This window comes from Lycium ferocissimum, chromosome 12 (assembly GCF_029784015.1).
Source record: "Lycium ferocissimum isolate CSIRO_LF1 chromosome 12, AGI_CSIRO_Lferr_CH_V1, whole genome shotgun sequence".
Lineage (NCBI taxonomy): Eukaryota > Viridiplantae > Streptophyta > Magnoliopsida > Solanales > Solanaceae > Lycium > Lycium ferocissimum.
In genome coordinates, this window is record NC_081353.1 from 14,380,804 (window position 1) to 14,390,029 (window position 9,226).

Consider the following 9,226-nt stretch of genomic DNA (forward strand, 5'->3'; position numbering starts at 1 on the left):
TACAGTGCGAAGATGGATCTCATGCTCCTCTCTACTGTTGGAATACGCCAAGATATCATCAATAAACACAATGACAAAGGAGTCAAGGAATGGCCTAAAGATGCCTTTCATCAAAGTCATGAATGCATCCAGGGCATTAGTAAGCCCAAATGATATCACCAGAAACTCATAATGTCTATATCTCGTCCGAAAAGCTGTCTTCGGAATAGCCTCGGCTTTGATCTTCAGCTGATGGTAGCCTGAACATAAGTCAATCTTTGAGAATACTGAAGCACCTTGAAGCTGGTCAAATAAATCACCAATATGAGGCATAGGACACTTGTTCCGAATAGTAAACTTGTTCAGCTGGCGATAATCAATGCACATTATCCATCTTTCTTCTTCACAAACAACACAGAAGCACCCCAAGGGGAGACACTCGGTCTAATGAACCCCTTGCTTAATAAATCCTGTAATTGCTCCTTAAGCTCCCTCAACTCAGAAGGTGCCATCCGATATGGTGGAATAGAAATAGGGCGGGTGCCCGGATCCAAGTTAATACAGAAGTCTATATCGTGATTGGGTAGCATACCCAGTAGATCGGACGAGAATAGCTCCGCGAACTCGCGCACAATGGGAATGGACTCAAGGGGTGGAGATGCAACAGTAGTGTCACGCACATGATCCAAATAATCTAAACACCCCTTGTTGACTAATTTCTTCTCCTAAAGGAAAGTAATAATCTTCTTTGGAGCAGGGCTAGGAGTGCCCCTCCACTCAAGTCTAGGAATGCCTGGCATGGCTAAAGTGACTATCTTGGCATGATAGTCCAAGATCGCATGATAAGGAGAAAGCCAGGTCATACCCAAAATAATATCAAAATCCACCATATCAATTATCATCAAATCTACCCAAGTGTCATAACCCGTAAAAGTAACCAAACACGACCAATAAACTCGATCAACCACAACAGAATCTCCGATCGGAGTAGATACATGAATAGGTACAACTATGCTATCACAAGAAAAATCCCAATCAACGGCATGATATGCAGACACATACTAATAAGTGGATCTAGGATAAAATAATACGTACGCCGCTCTTTATGTCGGACGTAAAACGGTACCCGAAATAACGCATCCGAGGTATCCGCCTCGGGTCTACCGGGAACAAATAACAATGGGCCCACTACGTCCCGGACCGTGATCCACCTCTCGAACTCGGGACCCTACCTCTACCACCGGATCCCACCTCTGAAACCTATGAACCACCGTGGCCTGACTGAGCACCACCCACTGAGAAGCACCACCTCAACTACCTAAAGATGCCGGAGTCCTCTGGAACTAATGACCCTGCCTGGGTCAAGGACTCTCTCAATCAAAATAACCCTGCTCTCCACACGAAAAACAAGCCTTAGAAGGCGGAGACTGATAGACTGAAGCTGAAGACCCAGCTGGAACAACTCTGTCTGCTGGTCGAGAGAATGAGCTCTCAGAAGCTCTTTGCCTGGATAGCCTACTAGAGGAATTCTGCAAGGCTAACTGCACAGGGCACTCGAAATAGGGCTGATACTACTTGGATGATTGACCCGTGCTCCTCGAGCTGGAACTCTCATAACTCCTAAACTGTCGGTGCCCCTTCTCACTAACCCCTCCAAATGCGCGAGTCTTAGCGGCCTCGACTAAAGAAGCATGCTCAACGATGGACTAGAAGGAAGCCCCTATGGCCTCAAGCTGAAGGCAAGGAATTTGAAGAGAACCAACGAGCCCACCAATAAAGCGTCGAATCCTGTCAGGCTCAGTAGGAATCAAGGGTGCTGAATAACGAGCCAAATGCAAGTAGCGAGTAACATAGGCATCCACAGACAATCCCCTCTGCTGCAGATGGAGAAACTCATCCCTACGTGCCTCTCTCAAAGCCCGAGGCACATACTTCTCAAGGAAGGCCCGATGAAACTGTGTCCAAGTCAGTGGGGGAGAACCCTCAGGTCTACAAGTAATGAAATACCTCCACCAACTTTTTGCGCCCCTGCGAAACTGGTAGGACACATAATCAATTCCATGGGACTCAACAATCCCCATCTTCTCAACTCAGAATCTCCAAGCTGAACTCATAGCATTTCCGGAAGTCCCGAGAATCTCGGTGGCTCCAACTTCTTAAACCTCTCAAGTAGCTCCTGAACAGTCAAAGTCATAACAAGGCCCGCCACGGGTCTAAGATCATTTTTGAGGCTGGCACTGCATCTATCCGTGGAGCCATAGCCGCAGCAGGGTGCGCTGCACGAGTCAGTCTCTGCTCAGGGGTTTGCGCCCCAGCTCTAGTCTAAGATCCTCCGCCCGGGGAGGTAACACCAGCGGCAGCCTGCTGGGCATCCAAATGGAGTAGAACATGAGCCATGGTATCCAATATCATCTGCTCTGAAGTGGCCTCGGGGTGTGCCGGTGCTGGAGCCACATCACCCTCGGCGGCCTGGTCTCGAACCTACTGAACCTCGGCTCAGACGAGATCTCTCCATGCCCCGACCTACCAAAGCCCTCCTCTAGCTAGGAAGCCCGGCGGTCTCTAGCTCGGCCGTCCCCTAGTTGTTCTTTCACCACCCGGTGCTGCCGCGTGGGCCGGGCTCCAGCACCTGGTCTTGGGCTATCATAGATCGAGTCCTCACCATCTGTGAGAGAAGAGATAAGAGTCAGATACTAATTCGATTATTCCAGATACTAATTAGAATAAAGTAGCATGAAAGAAGGAAAGAAATTGAAGTTTACTAAATGTCTTATAGCCTCTCGTAGATAAGTACGGAGCTCATCATATTGGTCCACGAGACTCTACTAGATACGCTCTTATATTGTAGCCCAGCTAACCTAGGGCTTTGATATCAACCTGTCACCACCCAATTTCACAAGTCGCGCGGGCACCTACCTATCCCACCTTAGTAGGCGAACCCTTAACCCAACATTGACAAACACAATATAAGCAGTGGAAAAGAATAAAGTAATGTAAGTCTGATATATGAATGTATAAATAATGCGAAAATGCATCAATAACCACCCCAGTATCTGGTCAGGTCATGCAAGAGCTTCTAACTAAAATCTGCAAGACTGCAAGTAATAATAATACATCAACAATCTCAATATGTCTCAAAATATCAAGTAAGACATAAATAAAGAAGAGACCACGGCGGCGAAGCGTCCACTTGCTCACCCTAACAAGACTCGAATCGGGAACCTCGAACTCACGATCAGAGTAGATGTCGATCCCACACCGATACTCTGCATTCATAAAAAAATATAGCAAGTGCAGGTTAGTACAAATAACAAGTACCAGTACATAACATAGGCTGACTAAAATTTGCTAACATATATCAAGGCAATAAAGTAAGATAAACAGGTAAGTCAACAAAGTATAAGTCAACACGAGCCAGTAATCAAGTACAAATCATCACCTATGTTGTAGCATCTAAACCCAACTATGCCAAGTCTCAGTACATTCAATCTGAATCCGTATATCACAAATACATCACAAGAATATCACAATAGAAGCCATGGTACAATGCAATGCAATAATGTATGAAGTGTGAATGCAATGCATATGCACCGTACACATGTACTCCGATGATGGAACATCACATCTCGAAAGCACAACCCAAGGGGGACCCGTGAAGTCCATGTACCCTCACGATTCAGACAAAGAACTGGGAAATCGCTACTAGCACTCATACCTCGATTTCAGGATAAACATCGGACATCCGTCCTCACGTTAGTCTCATCCAACTGAGCCCAGCTCATACCAGTGTTTCCTTGTATATCATCAATGTATCAATAGTATATCATGAAGGATGAGAATGCTTTCAATGTATGAGTTCAATGTCAATAATCAAGTCAATAACAATAGTACCACACATGGGCACACCAACAATATCAATAAAAAGGCTACACAATAAGCCATAATAGAATCACAATCCTCGTCTCAAACAACAACAAGTAAGGTGCTACAATATCATCATCAAGATATATCACTAGTCACCAATATCTACTATCTCCATGTGGCATTGAGCCAATCAACAAATAGAACAAGATTAGTCACAACACAACAGGGTGGCTAGCCCCAAATCACACAATAGGGCCCAACCTAAGGCAATATCCAACCCAAATTCATATCTGAAGGTTTACATGCATTCTCCGACCATATCATCTAAATATATGCTTCGCTAATCGAAGTCTCACCATAGGGAAAGCCATAATCTTCCTGGAAGGCCGAACAATAAAGTCTCCAACAATCACCCCTTAGTCTTTCCTTTCCTTTGAGCCTCGAGATAATAAAGTCTAATAATATTCTAATCATGAAATTAGAATCAAGAAGAACATCAATCAAACCTTACTTCTATTCAAGACCCAAATTGCCAACCTATGGAATGGGGTTTATGAACTATAAAGGGGAAATTAGGAATTTACAGGTTTCAGCATGAAATTAAGCTCTAGGTGATCAATTCCCATTAATTACAAGCTAGAAGAACCATCAAATTTCTCAAATTCAGATTCTAGGCAAAACCCCCAAATTTGGGTACAAACCCTAACTTTCAATTTCATAAATTAGCCACTAATTTGGAAGAATTCATGCAATAATCGGTTCTAATCATCAATTCCATGCTTAATGAAGCTAATCCACCCAATAAATCAAGATTTAAAAGCCTAGAAAGAAGAACTCATGGAACCATCTTTTAATCATCAAACCCTTAAGGAACTATCATGATAATGGAATCCTAAGGTGATTATGGAAAATGGAATAGTAAAGAGAATAGAAGAACTTAACACAAGGGGTTTCTCCAAAGAATCACCTTGAAAAGCTCTCAATAACTCTAAATTCGAAATCATGAAAAATGAGGGACTTAGGGTTTTTAATACTCGTTTAATGAAATAATCTGCCCGATACCGCTTCTGCTGCAATGAGACCGTTGTGGCAGTCCCACCTCGACGACCACTCAGACCGCCACGGCGGTCAGCCAACATTGCACTTGGCCGATGTTGTGGCGACTCCACTGCTATAGCGGTAATGGTGCAGCTATAGCGGGCACCAGAACCATAAATTCCTAAAATCACAATCTCAACCCGAAATCCTGACTATTACGCGAGGCCATCTGCTCATATACCATATATGCAGACATGCATAAAAACACGCTTTGAACGCACTCGTGACCTTAAAATTTTCAACGTAGGTCTCATTGACCGGGTCAACCCCCGATATTCCAAAAATAACTTCCCAACCCAAGTCCCAACATGCACCCAAGTGCATTGGTAATTAAACCAGATATGCACACAAGTTCTAAAAGATCATCCGGACCTCTCAAAAATGACGGATTCCTGAAAAAATCTCTGTTTATCCAAAAGCCAACTTTGATTCAGCTCTTTTCGCTTAAAGCCCATATTTCCCAAAAAGCCTCCCGAATCATATCCAAACAACTCGAGAAACATATCCATAGTCCCCTCGGGTCAAAAGTGAGCTAAATAAGCTCGGGAAAGGGTCAAAAGTGCCGAAAAGACTATAACGACCAAAGAGGCCGTTACAAAAGAGTATGGAAACGTACAATAAGAAAGTGGAAGATGAAAGTCACCTCTGGGTTATATACGGAGTGGAAAGTATTATGGAAGTCATCTTCGGGCTATGTGCGGAGTGGCTAATATTGTGGAAGTCATCTCTAGGCTGTGTACGAAGTGACTAGTTAATGGACTTCGCGGGTCCCCCATGGTTCATGATTATAGAGACGTGGAGGATTTTCATCCGTAGCATGTGCGCACGGTATGAGACAGTTGGCCAGTGCATTTCATCGCACATTAATTCATATTACATCCACTCATATCATTGATTATGTTATTTGCATTGATATCGTTGCATGTTACGTTTCCGCATTGATCTCTTGGTTGGTAATTCATTGAGTTGATCCTTGCTTGTAAGGTGTTTACTTAGAGACTTGATGGAATAGAGGAGGAGGGACTTTCACGTAGGCTATGACTTGAGATTACTTGAATTTATTGTGGTTCCTATTACTTTGTGATTATGCTCGATTGCTTATCTGCCTACTTGATAGTTTCTATTACATATGTAAACTAACTATTATCGGCTTATGATACCTACCAGTACATAATGTTTGTACTGATACTACATTACTGTAATCTTTTCTTAGGCAGAGTTTATCACAGGATCCACGTCAGCACCTCATGGGTGATTCTCGAGGCTTCTTATTTGAGTTTCCAAGGTGAGCCATGTTCCAGATCCGCGGCTCGAAAACTCTTCTTTTATGATAACTGTCTTTCTATTTTGAGACAGTGTTTTAGACACTTATGTATTTTATCAATTTAGACTTACGTTATTTTGTAGAGGCTCTTGTACTATGCTTTGACTAGATCCTTCAGGTGTCGTTTGTATTTTTGCACTTAGAGTTTATCTATGATATTGAGACTGCTTTTGTTACCTAATTTGTGCATGTGATAACTAAATACAGTTAAGTAAAGGGAAGGGTTCGCCCACCAGGGGGGATGGTGTTGGTGTCTGCTCGACCCACGAGTTGGGTTTTGACAAGTTGGTATCAAAGCCCTAGGTTACCCTACCCCACACAACTGCCCTAAAATTATCAACCATCGTAAGTCGCAGAAGTGCATCTACGGTTTAACAAGAATGACTTGCTAGAGGTGTGATTGGGTTGGGAAGGTTTCAGCATCGTCAAGAGTATTATGATAGTTTGCGTGGCAGGAGTGTACCCATGGGAGGTTAATAATTTAGCAGTGACAGTGTATTAGATGTTGATATATGAGAGCGAGTTTAAGGTTGGTAAGGATCTTCGGATTTGGAAAAAGGATAGTGACTGTGTGTAATGAAGAAGAGAAGTTGAGAATAAGGACATGAGGAGCGACTTGTGTGTTAAGGCACTGGGAAAGTAAGGTTTCTTACGAGATTATGATAAGAGTACTTTATTGTCCTATGGGACATAGTCGTGAGGAAGAGAATTTTGATGGATCAACCTCTGCTATATGAAAGGAACAATTGGCATCTGACGTGCTCACCAGGATAAGGTTGCAAGCTGTACGAGGGTGGATTTCGTATATAGTTGTGAAAAGTTAAGTTGGGCTCGACATGACATAGTGTTAGCGGTGGAGTAAGAACTAGTGGTTTATAGGTTATTTCAGAAAAATGATTATCGGTTCTAGATAAAAAAGCAAGGTTACTTGTGACCAGTGGAGACTTGAGGGAATAAACAGTATTGATTCTTCATTGAAGGGTGTGTTCGTCGGGCTGTTGGTGTTTTAGGTTAGTGATAGAAAGGGATCATTTGAACCAAGGGTTGTTGATTGAGAGTTATGTTGCGATTTTTAATACAGAAGGTATGTGAGAGTTCACGAATAAGTTGTATGTGCGGCTATGTTTTTGGTTATATAGGGACAATGGTTAACTAATAAAAATGACTCTAGTGTTGGACAAGTGTAAAGTTTTAGTAGACAAGTGTAAAGTTTTAGTACCCAAGGAGTTATCGTGTGCTTCATCTAATCTTGGACAAGGTGTGTGAGTATTGTACTTGTTGTGTGAGTTTTGGCTTGTTCCTACTATTACTGGTGATATGACTCTGCAGAATTAATCGAATGAGAGGGATAATTGCACAATTTGTTAGAGGTGTTACGTTCGGCAAAGTAAGGAAAGAGGTGAGTCTTCACGGGCAAGCACCGTTTAAGGACCTTTGAGTGAGGGGTCGATCTGTAAGGACATTGGGAGTAGTGGATCAATGATGGGTTGAACTAATCCAAATCATACGGAGCATTTCAGAGATTGAGTCATGGATCAGTTGTACCGGATGATACAAGGAAAGACGAGTTCACTATAGAGCGTTGAGTATCGATGTTGGGTCAGTGAGCTCACAAACCAGGTTAGAAGAAGGATTCTCTAGTTTATAGATTTTAGCAAGGGTACTTCGATAAAGTTATATGAGGACTTTAGTAGGATTAAGTGTAGAGTAATTAAGGATTTGGATCAGTTCAGTGGTGGTTGAGGTATTGTGTCGACAATGATAGCTTTTTGTTGGAATAACAAGAAGTTGGTGGGTAGTTTTATAACATAGAAGCTTTATAAAGGATCGTATATGTGGTGCGACGGGTTTAGAGGAGAAATCAATTTTGGAAGTCGGGTGAGATGAGGGGTCTCTCGGTTGTTCGAGTGCGTGAATACTACTATCTCCAGGATTAACTCGATTATTTGGCAGGACTTATAACTTTGCGATATACTTTCGAGTGGGTTCGAGTGATGATCGATCGGTGGCGGTAAATGTGATCTGAATAAAATAAGAAAATGATGAATTAAGATAAAGGTATAGTTGATCGAGAATCGGCATGAATAAGGTACATCTTTAGGGTTATTTGGGTCAGGTATGGATTGTGGTGTTGTTGTATTGCATTTCCCAGATGAAGGGTTATTGTTAAGTACGGATAAAGAAGGAAGTCTACAAAAATGGATTAAGTGTTATGACGAAGTTCCGTGAGGTTTCGTGACCAGTGGAAGATTCGACGGTTAAAAGTGTATTAATTGAGACTGCATGTTTTGCTTTGAAGTGATCAGAGTTGTAAGCGAGTTAGGAGGAAGAACGGGGGAAATTTGATGTTTTTAGAGTTCATGGGATTCGGTCAGATTTGCGTATCGGGTGAAAGTTGAGAAACAATAGGATTGCAATTCTAAGGTATAATTTTTTGCTACTGAGTTGACCACTTGGATAGAATTCAGCTTTTGGAGTCATGGGTGATAGACATGATTGACCATGCATGAGAAAATGATTAAAAATTGGTCGTCACAGATGCGTGATAGGACTTTGTATGGTTTCGAAAAGTTGGGAGACAGTTCGGGTGACTATTGGCGATATTTAGTGGTTTGTGCATTCATTCCAGGTCAGACTTGTTCGATTAGAGCCCGGTGGACTATGTTTATCATTCCAGAAGGACTTATGGATTTCCTAGCAAATCACCTTTGTGGGTTTGATGGATTTTCGGTTCAGAATTGAGGCATGACGGCGTTATTGGGTCTCATCGAAGTTTACCAGCGAGATTGATGGTATTTTACTTACGGCACTGTTACACCCTGTACTTTTATATGTAAAGTTTCGTCGTGAGTTAGTTGACGAAAACTTAAAAGGCGAGGTTGTTGTCAAGGTCAGAAGGAATTATACATTCTCATTCTTCATACATGTGAGCTTAAAACATATTTAGTGGGGAAATTGGGG